This window comes from Rhinolophus sinicus, chromosome 16 (genome assembly GCF_057876585.1).
Source record: "Rhinolophus sinicus isolate RSI-liver-muscle chromosome 16, RSI-T2T, whole genome shotgun sequence".
NCBI lineage: Eukaryota > Metazoa > Chordata > Mammalia > Chiroptera > Rhinolophidae > Rhinolophus > Rhinolophus sinicus.
Window position 1 is genome coordinate 191,381,622 of NC_142516.1, and position 13,068 is coordinate 191,394,689.

At 42.0% G+C, this 13,068-nt stretch overlaps 1 protein-coding gene across 2 annotated transcripts in view; it reads left to right on the plus strand.

Annotated features, from left to right (window-relative positions):
* CSMD1 (CUB and Sushi multiple domains 1) overlaps positions 1-13,068 on the plus strand; it is a 1,607,858-nt gene that overhangs the window by 1,523,054 nt on the left and 71,736 nt on the right. The window lies entirely within an intron of this gene.

The window sequence follows — 13,068 nt, forward strand, 5'->3', positions numbered from 1 at the left end:
AAAAATATTAATGTTCAGGTTTGACCCTCAGCAATTATGACTTAATTAGTCTTGGGTGGAAAGCATGCATCAGTATATTGTGTATCGGTGCTATGCTTCAAATGGCAAGTAAGTGCTATGTTTTAAAGGAAAAGCCATTTGAAATTTATATACTATCTGAGAAAGAATTGATAAATGGCAAGGTAATTATATAAATGTAATTTTAGTCTTATATTTTTTTAATGATTTAGTTTTTAGAACAACTTTAGGTTCCCAGCAATATTGAGGGGAAAGCACAAAGATTTCCCATACACCGCCTCTCCCTCAGATGGGACATTTGTGACAACAAATGAACCTGTACTGACACGTCATCATCACTCAAAGTCCATAGTTTATATGAGGGTTCACTCTTGGTGTTGTGCCTTCTATGAATTTAAACAAATTTATAATGATAGGTATCCATTATTAGTCACCATACAGAGTATTGTCACTACCCTACAAATCCTTCAGTATCCTGGCAACCACTGATCTCTTCACTGTCTCATAGTTTTGCCTTTTCCAGAATGTCATAAAGTTGGAATCCTACAATATGTAGTCTGTTCTGATTGGTTTACTTCACTTAGTCACATGATTTTAATGTTCCTCCATGTGTTTTCATGGCTTGAGCTCATTTCTTTTTAGCAATGAATAGTATTCCACTGTGTGGATGGACCGCAGTTTATTTATCCATCACCTACTGAAAGACATCTTGCTTGCTTCCAAGTTTGGGTAATTATGAATAAAGATGCTATGAACATATATGTGTAGGTTTTTGTATGGATGTAAGTTTTCAGTTTATTTTCGGTAAATACCAAGAAATGCAATTTCTGGAAAGTATGATAAGAGGATTTTACCTTTTGTGAGAAACCATCAAACTGTCCTCCAAAGTGGCTGCATCATTTTGCATCTCCACCAGCAGTGAGTGAGTGTTCCTGTTGCTTCACATCTTCACTGGCATTTGATGTTGTCCGTGTTCCAGAGTCTGTCCATTCTATTAGGTCTGTACTGGTGTCTCCTTTCTGTTTTAAATTGCAGCTCCCTGATGACATATGATGTGGACCATCTTTTTATATGCTTATTTGCCATCTTTTTTAGCCAGTTGTCTACCTTCTTTAACCAGGAGTCTATCCAGGTCTTTTGCCCATTTTTAATCAGGTTGTTTTGTTATTGTTGAGTTTTAAAACTTCTTTGTGTATTTTGGATAACAGATTTCCATGAGATATGTCTTTTGCAAATATTTTCCTTAACCTGTGGCTTGTCTTCTCATTCTCTTGACACTGTTTTTTTTGCAGAGCAGAAGTTTTTCATTGTAATGGAGTAAAACTAAATAATTCTTTCTTTCAGGAAACGTGCCTTTGATGTTGTATCTAAAAAGTTATCCCCAAAACCCAAGGTCACTTAGATTGTTCTCCTATGTATTCTTCTAGGAGTTTTATGCTTGACATTGAGTGTATGATCCATTTCAAAATAATTATTTATTTCTTTTTATTTTTCTTTATTTCAAGTTTATTTGTGACGGGTGTAAGGTCTGTGTCTATATTCATTTTTGCATGTGGCTGTTCAGATGTTCTAGTACCATTTGTTGAAAAACGTATCTTCTCCATTTGTGTCGTTTTCACTCCTTTGTCAAAGATCAGCTGACTATATAAAAGGGGGTCTGTTTCTGGATTCTCTGCTCTGTTACATTGACTAATGTGTCTATTCTTTTGTCATTGACACACAGTCTTCTCACTTCTGTTTTTATTTGACTGAAACATAATATGATAAAAATGACACTTTAGAAAAAATGTATTTGCTATGAATTCAACGATTTGGGAACTTAATTTAAAAATATGTATAATTTTCTACAATATCAATCTCATTTTTAGTGGTAAATATTTCTAGGGACTTAATTTTAGTAAAAATGCCTGATGGGCATGGATAGAGCCATTATCTTTAAAGCTACATGGAAATCTTTCTGCCTGAAGGTAGACCTGCTTTGTGGGCATAACAGACACATAGTCTCCATGGCATTTCATTTTATCCAGTGAAGCATTATCTTCAGATTAATTGAAGGATAGCTCACATATGTGCCTCTTATTTCTCAGGTTGATGAAATGACAAAGAACCCTCAGTTCATTGGTATAAAGTTGAGTTGTTTCTTCCTGAAGATGTGCAGGACAGAATGCCTTCACAGTATGAACACAAACTATTTTTATGGATATATGAGCCATATATGTGTGTCTAGACCACACTTAATTGGGCGAAGCACTTCTGCTCACCCCAATGCTTAGCTCTACTTGCAGCTTGGTCCCTAGAATGCCAGTCAAATGGTTTATATCTTCCAATAAATGGGTCGGCATCGTGTAACTCTGTAAAGAGCCAACTATTGGAGAGGTATAAGGAAAAGCACAGTAGAGCTTTTTCAATCCTTAGTTGGGGTAGAGAAAGACAGAAGCAGAGTGTTTCAAAAAGAGTGAAATAGACAAAATGCCTTGGATTCCATGGAGAACACATGTGGGATAACTCCTGTGGGCAGAGGGAGCCAAAGAAAGGTGCTGTGGAGCCCCAGTCGCTCACCCAGCACGGCTGAGTGTGTGCTTTGCAGGACACCTGGCTTGCAGCTGCTGGCATTGGAAGCTTAGTGAGCCACGGCCCCTGCCCCTGTCCCTGCCCCTGCCCCTGCCCTCAGAGCCTGGTCTTCACAGACGCGATGGCTCTCAGGCTGGGACTGGAGCTTGGCCTGGCCTGTCTGGCAAAATCATAGTAATAACCAAATGGCTTTATGAAATGGGAACAATAGACATTGCACTGCATCAAACGTTATGTTACATCCTTCACCTAGATGGCTGTCCTGTGGAGAAGGTACTGTTTTCTCTATCTTACGGATTTAGTGAGAGGATAACTGAGGTATCCAAACTTTGCAGTTTGGCTAAACAGTTTGATTGGTCATCACCAAACCATGTGGGAAAGTGTTTTGTTGTAGTGACCCTGTCCCATGGGATGTCCCCTGCTGCCCCTGGTGATCATAGCATTTGATACGATTGCTCTTCGGTCATGAAGACACAGCGATTATGTAATGTTCCTAAGATCTGCCTTGGGGTACATGGCTCTGTGTGCCCCAGAAGCCAGGCCCCGAGTCTGAGAATGCTCCTGGCGGCCCAGTCTGCTGAAGGGACTTCAGATCGGGGCTTCCTACTTCAGTCCTTCCTCAGTTCCTTCCTTCCTCACGTCCCATATTCACCCCAGCAAGTCCCCACAAAGCACATCTGCCCACTTACCAGCACTTCCACACCAGGCCAAGCTGCTGTCGACACCTGCACCCCCAAAATGGCCCCTCACTCATCTGTACCCCCAAAACAGCCCCTCACATGCAGTCTCCTCTTACAAAGCAGCCAGACAGATCTTTTAAGCATATAGAAGTCAAAATGTGGCATATTAAATTCTCCTGAAAGTTCTCATGGCAAATAGAGTAAAACTCATGGAGTCTCTTTATTTTGAACTCACTTGTCCAAAGAGAAGCAAAGTAGATACTGTGGAGGAGACAGCTGAGGACCAGCCAGCTTTTACATGATTTGGGATATGCTGTTAAGGTGTTACCACCGTACTGCAATGTGTCCTTTAAAACCTGTGCTGGACGCCCTGCCGATTCCCACAGCTTTACACAGGTTAACTCATTCAATTCTTAAGAGGTCTGGGACTTCTTATCCCATCTTATGGATGAGAGCCTGGGGCAGGATGGGTGGGGTAAGCTGGCCAGGGTCACAGAGATAGAAAGTGGCCAAGTCAAGGTTTGTTTCCAGGAGACCTGAGAAGACATGCAGCCCTGATCCCAGTCTGTGCCAGGTGACACCTAGGAATTGGTCACTGGCTACTGCCAAGTCGTATGTGTTCTAAAACGGAGAACACAGACAGGAGAAAAGGTCCAGTTTACCACGTAACTCAGCCTGAAAAGTGTTAAATCGTGATAGCACGAGAGGGAGGCACCTTTAGTTTGAAAATATGTACTAGAGCCAAATGATTTCAAGGACAACATATATTTGTGGATAAAATTTTCTAGGAAAATCAGGAATGAGAGGCCTTTGGCAGTTCCAAGGCAAATGTTACATCAGTTAAGAGAACTGTTTTGTACTTAGGCAGAGCGCTGTACTACAGCACATAAGTGGCTTAATTTATACATACGTTTGAATTTTCTGTTTTAAAATACATATCTAGATGTACAATTGCTTTAAAGTTATAATGAAAGAATCTTACAACAAAATTGCTTCTTACATATAAATGAGGTTCCCAATGGAAGGAAATCGTACTGTGTTCAGTTAAATTATTATTAACTGGGAAAGGTCAGTTTGCATTTTAAAGCCTTTTTTAATACTGACGATTATTTGTTCAGTAACACAGGGAAATAAATATAACATTTATAATAAAAGGGAATTCAACCTTAAATTTTCTAAGTATCGTCTCAACTTTCAAGTATTTCTTCCTTCTCTGTTTTTTATTAGACTTTATAAAGGGGAGAAATGGACATTTCATTAAAATTCCTTGATAGTCAAAGTCTGGCAAATGGATTTCATTTTGTGGAGGGTGTTTCCTTCACTTAATTTAAATGAAGGAAATTGAGCAGAGTAAGCATAAAACTTTAGCCCAGAAAATGTGGATACTATTAAACTCCGAAGTGCGTATTTCCCCAAGGCCATTCCTTGGTGTACTATGTGCATAGAACACAGTTTTATACGTTTCTTTACGAACTACAGTATGATGTAGATCAGTACACTGAATCTCAAGAGATAAGAAACACTTCAGTTTTGATAAATAGTAAATGTAAATGGTAAATAAAATGAGCCTCTTTCACCCTCAGGTTTACTGAAATGCAGGTTGTAATAAATAATTGTCTGTTTACATACTTTCTGCAGTCCTACAAATCTCTGAGGTCGATGTGTGTGGCTAATTTCTTTTTGTTGTAATGATTTACTGAGACTGGATTTGGACCATTGAAGATAATGATTCACGCCAGTGACACAATAGAACAAGAGCTCACTATTGGTATTAATGTGTGGGGTGTAATGGTTTGACAGAATGATGAATAGATACGCCTTTTGTGCTTAACTTTTAGGAGAAAGAAACCATTACAATTACCTTCTAGTAACATGAAGTCAAAGTTGTGATCCCAATCTGCAGGCACGTTTTCCTTTCAATTAAAGCTGTAAAGCAAGTGAAGCAATTTCATCATTAATAGTTTAGCGAGGACCTACTGTGTGCCAGGCATCATGAGCACTTTGCATGATTTAATGCAACGTAAACAGTTCAGGAAAGGGAGAGCAAGCGAAGTCACACCAGACAGCTTTATGTGACCTATAAATAGCCATTCATAGAAAAATAAGCTGATATATAAATTATCTATCTAGATATACATGTCCGTGCATTCATCTTAAATGTAAAACATTATACAGATAGGCACATATAATATACATATACATGTGCGCATATACATACCAGCAAATATGCATATGTATTTTATGTGTCTATATATAGACTATATATAAACTGAGGATATATATTTGTCTCCTTATTCCCCTAGAAAATGACCTTAAAAGTGCTTGTGTTGTTGTCTTCCTTAATTATCCCTATCTCCAGGGTAGAGCACAGATTATACTTTTCATTTAATACCCTGACAAAGATCGTTGTATCATAAATCGTGTCTCTGAACCATTGTGTCCTGGAGCCAAACGTAGGTCTGACATCACTGAGGCCCCACTGTGTGCCAGGCCCTGTCGTAAGCATTTTACACACATTCAGAGTTTAACTCCTAACAAATAGGAAGGGCTGTCGTTATCCTATCACACATGGGAAGCGGGGACCGGGAGAAGGAAGCCTGTGCTCGCTGGGTCCGGGCAGAGTCCGGCCTTCGCAGCCTTGCGCGCCCCGTGCTGTGCATGCGCGGCTGCTGTGCCGGGCTTATCTTGCCTGTGCCAAGCATTTATAGGGATTTCAGTTAAATGTTTGCAACGCTAATGAAGAAAGACTCGGTCTAAATGTACAGTCATCGTGTGCAAATTACAAACAAATTTTTAAAGTACACAGGAAAACAGAAAAATGAGGGACTTTTCTATGTGTGAGAGAGAAGGCACCTGTCTGTATCTTCCAAAGCTACACGCTTTGCAAAGAGCCTCCTGACCCAAAGGTCAGTTTAGTGCCTCAGCTGGCAAGACAGGCAGGAGACCCCTGGGGAAATGTCACCCAGCGCTGTGCCGCCCCTGTGCCTGGAGCAGACCTGAGGGGGCGGGGGCAGAGTGGGCAGGTGGACACCCACCCACCCTGTGGCGAGGGATTCGTGGGCGCTACTGTGCTGGGGGCCAGCGTGACAGTGTTGATCGTTCGCTAAACGCAGGTCACTTGCAGATGGGCTTGTGCAGTTCTGCACACGGGGAAGGTGTCAGTGCCCACCCACCAAGTTCTCTTTCTGGGAGCGGTCAAATGGTGACACTGCTCAGCTGCTGTGTGTTCTACAGGGATACAGTGTTTCAGTCTGTACTACAGCTGAGTCAACCTGACGTGCTAATCTAAATGCCTTTGGAGTCGAGGTGTTCTTTTGCAGTTAATATATTTAAACCACCCACATCCTGTCATTTTGGATTAGATTCAGCCCTTCACTTTCAGGGCCAGCTGTGTTCTACTTTAGGTTATTTTTCTGTCTCTTTTATTTCATTTCATTCCAAAGACTGACTACGCCTTAGTCCAGCTTTTTGTATTTAAGTTACAGTTGTGACCTAAGGTTCCACTTGGCTCGCTGATAAATATGAGAGTCAAGTTTGCATTTAAATGCTTAAAGGACAGTAAGCACACGTTTTGTTTCACTTAGGCCACTTATGGCTACTAAGTACTGGAATATATAAATTATTATTGTTTAAGCTCTAAGAAACATAACCTCTGCAAGGGCACGTGTGTCTGTCCATTGGGCTCACACCTGTATCTTTATAAATATTTGTAGAATGAATGAATGAATGAATAGCATAGCCCCTGTCAAAAACATTTAAGGAAACTATTTTCTTACACAAACAGTAAGCTGTTGAGATGTAACCAGAGTGACTCACGAACTTGAGAGGTTTGTCTGTAATTTTAAAAATAGCTGTGGTATCGAACTTAGATTACAGAATTGCAAAAAATATCTGAACACATTTTGCCAGAATCCTAAGTGGATGAGGTTAATTCAATACTAGTCTTGTTTTGTTGTACAAATCAGACTTCACAGGCAGTGTCTGCTATGGCTCGAGTGGGTGTGTTCATTATTGGACAGAGCTACCGTTTGTCTGACTGTTCAGGGTCTGACTCTGCCAAAATAGCTTTATTGAGGCTGACCGTAGCCACAAATGACAAGAGGCCTGGGGCAGGAAAAAATGTCTGATTGCACGAGGGTCTTGGAAACTTCACAAATGGAAAAGACAGTGATCACTGGAATGAGTAGAAACCTGGCAATTTCAGGACCTGAGAATATGTGTGTCGTGAGTCTAGATTTGAGCAGGAATCTTGCTGAAGGAACTGAGCTTGCAAGGTTTTGGACCTGTTTGACACCTCTGGAAACTGACTGACTCTCAAGTGAGCCTGTAACTGTGTCCTAAGTTGACTTCAAAACTCCATGAATTTGCCTGTAATTAACCCACCTGCTCTTCCAAACAACACACACACTAATCATTGGGTTAAGCTCTGAGGTTAGAACAGAAATCTCAAACCAGATCTTGTCCTTATGGGGCCCGTGACATCAGTGCGTTCCTCAGGATGGGTTCCTTCATAGCGCAGTGGTGAAGTCGGAGGGCATGAAATGCATTTAAATCACCTCAGTGCCCTGGGCTCACCAAAGATTTTACATTCACGTTTACCTGTGTAAAGCAGCCTTGGTCTTCAGCTTCCGATGTAGCAGAACTGAAACCAGTGCCCGACCCCAACCAGTGAACGTGGGTCCTTGTGGTCTGCCGAATGCTAGACTTTCGTTCTGAGAACAGTTATGAGGCTGATGAAGTCATTTTCATCCAGTGGCACCAAGTCATATAGATGTAAGTCTAATGAAATGTGCTGGAACCTAACTTGGTGAGAAGCAGTACCTGCCCACGTTGAATGTGATGGAGGATCCGTGAACGGCACTCACCTCCGTGTCTGGGGTGGGTTCTGTGCCACAGCAGACTTAGCGAGAGTCTGTAATCATGGAGGCCGTGCTGTCGGGTCTGCCTGTCTTCAGAAGATCACCTGCCCCCTTGCCCGGTTGGCCGGCCACTGGCTGAAGGAATCTGTGATAAATCAGAACCACTCATGGTAAAAGTAAAAGAAAGATTTATTTCTCAAGTAAAATGCAAAATACTGTGTGTTGTGAATGAGACATTTACAAGATAAAGAAAATGTGTCTTCTGTGCAAAGAAACCTCATCTGTGCTCTCGACTCGTCTGATTTGAGAAGTGTTATTTAGGGCGTTGCAGCAGGGCTGTCGGCTGTGTCCATGCTCGGGACTGTGAGCCGGGGCAGACACGTGGCGATGGTGAGGGCTCACATTCTCTTGAACTTGCTGAAACAGGAGAAAGCAAATCCATACGAGTTGTTTGCTTTAAGGTAACAGAAGACAATCTGTATTTCCTTAAAAAGAGGGATGGGATATAAAATAAATTCGCAGATTGAGCACTTTCTGTCAAGCCAGCAACGCCTGCATGTTTTTTAAAACAATTTCACTATTCATGACCTGGCAATTCATTCATTTATAACTGTCATAAATAGTGATTTAAAACATTGATGTAAACAATGTTTTCTTTTGCTACATTTTCCAGGTGGACAAACATTTTAAAACATTCATTTAAAATTATGTCATTTAAGCGATATTCGTACATTGTGGGTCGGGCGTCTTCATGGACTTCATTCCGAAAACCGTGGCCAATGTCACTCGATTTAGTCATTTGTAGAATAAATAACAGTTTTCTCATGTTGCTTCTAGTGGGGGAGGAATGACAGGGTCCGAGGGACACATGGGATGGTAGCCTGTTTGGGCCAAGCCTGAGCTGACTTGCTCATCCTCAAAATGCAAATGATAACAACACCCATTTCCCTGTCTCAGTGTTGCTAGAGGATCAACTTCATGGCAAATTGTCAGTGCATTTATATCTAGTGTGTGAAGAGGACCTTTTGGGGGACACACTAAACCAGTGCCAGTCTGCAGAAGCAAACGTCTGTCTTGGTGGCCTGTGACTTCAGGTACCAGGCAGGGCTGGCGGGCTCACAGAGTACCTGGTGAGTTCGGGTCTGAGATATTTCTGTTAGGGAGAGTGAAGTGTCTGCTTTAAACAAGTTAGCACAGTGGCACTCGTGCTGCTTTTTGCTGCCTCCTGACTGTAATTCAGTGTCGTCTCTGTTAGTTTAGGGGAGAGGCCATTCCAGCTGGCTTCGGAACGGCGGGGCCAGCGGGTGGAGTGGGGACCAGGCACATAGACACTTCCTCAGTCCTGGGCTCACCCTCCTGGTCTTTCTCCCATGAGGCCTGTCTCCCATATGCATGTTTTCGCTCAGCCCTTAGCTTAGCTTCACTTCACATGCTCGACCATCCCCCAAACACAGCAGAAACCTCCCGAGCACCAAAGAGGAAGGAACCCAAATGTTGGAGCAGGTGTAGAGGAAGCCAGTGGATTCTACCACTTGGCTTTCAATACAATTTAAGGAGTTTCTATCAACCAGTTTTTGCTGATGGAAATGTTTGGTGAGTAACCAAGGATGAGGGCCAAAAATCGAGAAATATCACTGTAACAAAACTGTTTCCTTTACCTTCTGCTTATTTATTTTTTCTTATCACAAATAAAATATTTATACTAAAACAACTATAAAGAGTAAAAAAAAAAAAAAGCAAGAAATTTGATACCAAGTCTTGTCCCTTTCTAACAATCAGTAAGGTATGATAATAAAAAAGCTGTATCTATATCATTAATGTATATCAAATAGCATATTGCCAATGAAACACTACTTTTGTGTATAAAGCAGATTATAAAAGTTAATATATTGTAAATTTAATCAGTTATAATAAGATGAAAAAACGTTGCTACCTATGAACATAATAGGAGCATTCATAAAGGACTTTCAAGCATAAAAACATTAGAATGAGTCTTTCTGAGGATTGTAGAACAGCATAACAGTTTAAGGAGAATAAAGAATGAAATAAATTTTGGGGGGTAGTCATGTATTTATAAAAAATAAATATTTGGAAGCACCAAATCCCTGTGGTATTATTCTCTTGGATCTGAGTAAAAGTGATTTTCTTATTTACAGTATAAATATTGACCATACTTTATATGTCATATATGATCCATTATTTAAATTTATGAAGAAAACTTTCAGATTTTTAATGAAGAATTGCAAGGAGATAAATATGGTTTACAGTTCCTTTAAGGGTGTGTAAGTGGAGTTTATCACCAGAGTGAAGGGTCTGACTTTTGAATGATGGGTACAGTGGTGGGTGAGCCTGTGGGAAAGAGGAGAAGGTGCCATGTCTCAGTGGGTGTGGGCTGGACCTGGTCACCTGCTGGGTGAGGGGGTGACCGGAAGCTGGGAAACAGGTTTTGGATTTTGACTCACATGAGCAGGACAGTTCACCAAAATGGGAATCAGGGACACAGCAGATACTGGCAGCTTGCAGAACGTTTGGGTTGTGTTCTGGTTCATTTCCTCCCACCAGGCTCACCATTCTGGTGGAGCATTATGTCTCTGTTGTCTTCTGGGACAAAGCAGCAGGGGGTCTTCTGTGTGACAACCTATTGGCAGCAACACATCAGGGCTGATCATTTTATGGGAACTGTTCACATTATCTTTTGTTTGTTTTTGGTGGTTTGGTTGTGGTGTGTGTGTGTGTGTGTGTGTGTGTGTGTGTGTGTGTTTGTGTGTGTGTGTTTACAAATGCTGACATGCATGTAGATGAAACCTTCTAAGAGTAGACCTTTTTCACCACTTCTTGGAGGAAACAGTCTTTTCACATCATCTTGGTTTCTGTTCCTCGAGATTTCACCACCCAAATAAGGTCAGACATTGTTCACACTCACATATTTTACACGCTGTCCCTCAGAGTGCCTTTGAAAATATTAAACAAAATCACATCTCCAGGACTTTCTGGGTACCTTTATCCTTTCCCTCTCTTCCGTAGTAAATAGAGGCCAAGATGGGCTTTAAATATTTCCGTTCTCACTTTCCTTTTAACTGTCAGTTTCCACCCAGATGCTTTCATTGCCTCAGTTCCTTTGTTTTGTTTTGTTTTGATTTTTTTGCTGCCACAACATTTTCTTGGCATGTCATTATGGAAAGCATATACTCAGCAGCGTGCACACACAGTCATACACACACTCTTACACTCACCACATTTACAAATATAGGTCATCATCACCTGCTTTAAGTCAGACGCTGTTTATATGCAAGAAAAATTGTGAAAATACAATAGTGTTTCCAATGAAAAGGTGAGGGCCATGTCGGGAGAAAGAGATGAAAGCGAACAATCAGAACGATCTTGCTAAGCAAACCGAATGCTGTTTTCATGAAGAAAGGGGTAACCAGGAAGCACTGAGGAGGCAGCAGGGTGAGTGATGGGAGCTCCAGGAAGACTGATCGTGCGGGTGAGCGGAGGACGCGCAGCCCTTCCTGGCAGAAACAGGTTTTAGAAGAGAATTCAGGCAATTTGCAGCATCTTGTTAATTCTAGAAATACACGCAGGAAGATAAAATGAATTTTACTTGAAATATGCATTGTGATTGAGATTGAGTTAGAGGCATTGGAGACGTTTCAGAAATGGCAGCTGTGCCTGAAATTCTAAATGTATTCAGGTTAGAGAAAAAAATTTAATATTTACATCATTAAGTAAAACAATTGACTATCCATCTAAATTTGGGGTAATTGCTTTATCTGAAAAAACACAAGGAAAATATTTTGGATTACTTTTAAATTTGCAATTCCTTTTCACATTATTATAACAATACCAAAATACCTATTTTTCTAGTTTATTTGCACCTAAATTACTGAGAGAAGATTGAATGAGATTGTTGTACTATTTTAGGTATACCTGATTCAATTTTAATGAATGTACAGAATTTAAAAGTAAAATTATTAATGTCATTCTGAAAAAAACTATGGTTTCTCTAGCGAATTGTTTCAAGCTCAGTAAATTAATCAGGTCAATTTTGTGGGCAGTTGACTGATGGTGTTCACACATGTGGCTTCATACTTAGAGATACGGACTTCCGGTTCCTAAGTTCACACGTAGAGATACAGACTTCCGGTTCCTAAGTTCACACGTAGAGATACGGCTTCCGGTTCCTAAGTTCACACGTAGAGATACGGCTTCCGGTTCCTAAGTTCACACGTAGAGATACGGCTTCCGGTTCCTAAGTTCACACGTAGAGATACGGCTTCCGGTTCCTAAGTTCACACGTAGAGATACGGCTTCCGGTTCCTAAGTTCACACGTAGAGATACGGCTTCCGGTTCCTAAGTTCACACGTAGAGATACAGACTTCTGGCATCACTGCTGAGGTGCGCCGGTGTTCCTGCCAGTGTCCCGCTCACCGCAGCTGCTCCTACGGCGCCGATTAAGTCCCCGCGGCGCCTCCAGGCCTGGTCGCCAGCGCGTGGATGCACCGTCTCCCAGGCCCGCTCCCCACTCCCTGCGGTGCCCACGCAGTGTGTGTGCGTGACCCGCGTGCGCTCCTTAGCCCGCAGCGCGGCCTGCCACGCAGGTGGGTCCCCGCGAGGAGGGAGCCAGGGCGGCTGGTTTTCTGAGACGCGGGGCCCCACTCTGCTCGTCGATTACACGGTCGCTGAACTGCCGGTTTCTTGAAGGATGTGGAGACTGATTGCGGGAAAGGTATTTTATGCGCATGCCCTTTGCCCGGGCTTTGCAGCCGCGAGTGAATTGTGCAGCCTCGTTAAGCAACGTATTCTTCACGGGGCAGCGAGGCCAGGGACCGTGTTTCACACGCGGGACCATCCGCTGTGACCGAGGAGCAGAGAGAAGCTGGAATCCCGGCTCGAGGCCTGGACTGTGCGCAGCGAGTCGGTGCTGAGCACACGACCT